Consider the following 2734-nt stretch of genomic DNA (forward strand, 5'->3'; position numbering starts at 1 on the left):
TTTAAATACATATGTTTGACTCAAAAAAGAGAGACTAATCTCCCAAACCTGCCTGTATTCCAAAGCTCTGAATTGGTGCCTGGATTCATGGAAGATTCCTGACTGGCTATCGGGGATTGTCAATCATCATTGGTGAGGTCATTCCTTGTTTGAATGCAGGCTGGCCCCAGCAGTATAAATACAAGAGCGTGTGGTAGAAGGGGTCAGTTCTTGAACTTTCTAGCTGGTAGTGAATAGTAGTAGTGAAGATGAATTCCCAAGTGTCAGAACTACCACAAGGACTGTGAGGCTGCTGTTAACCAGCAGATCAACATGGAGCTCTATTCCTCCCATGTTTACTTCTCCATGGTAAGTCTTGTATTCCTTGTCACTGTATTCAATGAACTGGCTTTAAACTATATTTCTCTTGACTTCCTTCCCTGGGAGAAATATCTCTGGCCTGTGTGTACCTCAAGTGTGTAATACTGGGTGATCTTGTTGAGTTAATGGTCTGCTCCTTCTAACAGTTGCACTCTATTGAGAGGTTTAGTACATGAAGCTAGCTCAGTTGTTGCCTGAGATGTAACAGAAGAGCACAAATCTGGTGAAGTGCTTGTTGGCATTAGACAAAAGTTCAGTTTCAATGGGGTGACGTAGCTTGTGAAATGTTGGCAGGTCCTCACTCGTTTCCTTGCCTTTTTAGTTTGAATTGAAGTACTGAGAAGCCTAGTATTGAAGCCTTGTTCACTGCCTAGATCTCTCTTACACTATAATACTACTGGAAGGATGGACAAATCTTGTTCCTTGCACAATTTTAGATGTGGATGGAAAAAGTAAGCATTTAAATAACCCCTTTCACTACCTCAGTACATCCTGAAGTGTAGTCACTGTTGTAATGTAAGAAACACAGCAGCCAATTTGTGCACGGCAAACTCCCTTGCACAGTGATAATGATCAGATCATCTGTCTTGGTGGTGTTCAAGGATCAATATTGCCAGGACACTAGCAAGAAATCTCATTCTCTGAAATAGCGCTGAGATATTTTGTCTCCCCCCGAGGATGACAGATGGGCCTTGGTTTAACATCTCTGGAGTGACAGGTAGTAGGAGGAACTACTTCTCCAGCAGTACAGTTTCATTTGACTAGACTTAATCCCAAACTTTAGTTCCTGTTCTGTTATAGGGAGGGGAAGCTGACCAATGTCTTCAAAGATTAGTGAAGTAAATTGAATTCTGAAACTCACTAACTGGGGGGAAGAATTATTTTAATTGTGCATTAAGATTGAGACCCGATCTGAAGCTGTTTTTCAAATTCTCTCCTCAGTCGTATTACTTTGACCGGGATGATGTTGCCCTGCGTCACTTTGCCGAGTTCTTCAAGGAGTAGTCGCATGAGGAACGGGAGCACGCTGAGAAACTGATGAAATTCCAGAATCGGCGTGGAGGCCAAATCATCTTGATGGACATCAAGGTTGGATTCGATAAATGAGTGAAATTCTGTCTGGATCCCCTTGGACTGATTGTTTCAAAAGCAATTCTTTCCAACTTAATTCCATGTTTATGGTGGCTTATTGCAGTAAATCTATATTCCTGTGACACTAATTCATAGTAACATGGTTTTTTTTTTTAACCCTTGTTTTCCTTGTACTTATGTATTTTGTTTACTCATAAGTGAACTGTCTGTGACTTTCCTCTTCAGAAACCAGAGCAGGATGTCTGGAGCAATGGTCTGGAGGCAATGCAGAGAGCTCTGCAGATGGAGAAGAATGTGAACCAGAGTCTGCTGGATCTGCACAAACTCTCCACTGTGAGCACAGACCCTCATGTAATTTCTTGACGCTTTAATGAGGGCTTTTGGGTAAGTTGGAGGTGGTGGATCCTTGCCATCCTTGAGCCTATTCAAGCGATCTCCATGCCCAATAGCTTTGTGTTCGTGTGGCTCCTGGATGCTTTAGGGGGGTTGGGGGAGAGGACAAAGTTGGCCTACTGTGGACACAGAACTAAAGTCCCAGGATCTAAGCAGCTGTTGCACATGAATTACTGGATCATTAGGGCAAATTTACATCAAACGCAATTTCACCACTTGGACGGGAGGATAGTCAAGAAGAGTAAATTCAAATGCTCGAGGGGAAGCACAGATGGCCCTTGATATCTGTTGCTGGAAATAACTAGCTTCCCTTTCCTCCCCCAATTGTGTGACTTCCTGGAGACCCACTATTTTTAGATGAGCAGGTGAAGATGATCAAGAAGCTTGGAGATCATATCAGCAACTTGGAGACTGGGAGCCCCTGAGAAGGGCATGGGAGAGTACCTGTTTGACAAGCACACCCTGGGGGAGAGTGACCAAACTGACTGACAGAATCAATCTTTGTGTTTACTACTCGTATTTATAGAATTGTGCAAGACCCCCGGTCATGTAGGGAATGATGGCTTGTGACTTTGTAAAAGGAGCAGTGAGACCTGGGCTCTTGATGTGAAATGTAAATAAACTGTTCAACATTGGACTGGGTTTTGTCTCCTTGTAAGTTTGGGTTAACAGAGTTTGGCTTGCATCAGAATTGCACTGGGCTGTGTAACAGCTTTATTTTCCCCTCTTCTGATGTATTGAACTGAATATTCAGGGTCACAAGTTGGCGGTCTAAATTCAATAGACTACCTTGAGGCCAAATGGTATTCATGCATTTCAATGATTGCGTTGAAACCAGATGTAAAGAGAAATGCTGTAATATAAGAAATAAGAGCAAGAGTAGGCCATC

General features: G+C 42.8%; 1 long non-coding RNA gene across 1 annotated transcript; it reads left to right on the forward strand.

Moving 5' to 3' along the window:
* The first annotated feature begins 218 nt into the window (after nt 1-218).
* Nucleotides 219-2534, forward strand: LOC147113780 (uncharacterized). The gene is made up of 3 exons (XR_015079147.1): nt 219-348; nt 1303-1449; nt 1678-2534. It is a non-coding gene; the product is annotated as an uncharacterized LOC147113780 (long non-coding RNA).
* Nucleotides 2535-2734: the final 200 nt, after the last annotated feature.

The sequence above is a fragment of the Somniosus microcephalus genome, chromosome 8 (genome assembly GCF_052327205.1).
Source record: "Somniosus microcephalus isolate GS21.2 chromosome 8, FLI_Smic_1.0, whole genome shotgun sequence".
NCBI lineage: Eukaryota > Metazoa > Chordata > Chondrichthyes > Squaliformes > Somniosidae > Somniosus > Somniosus microcephalus.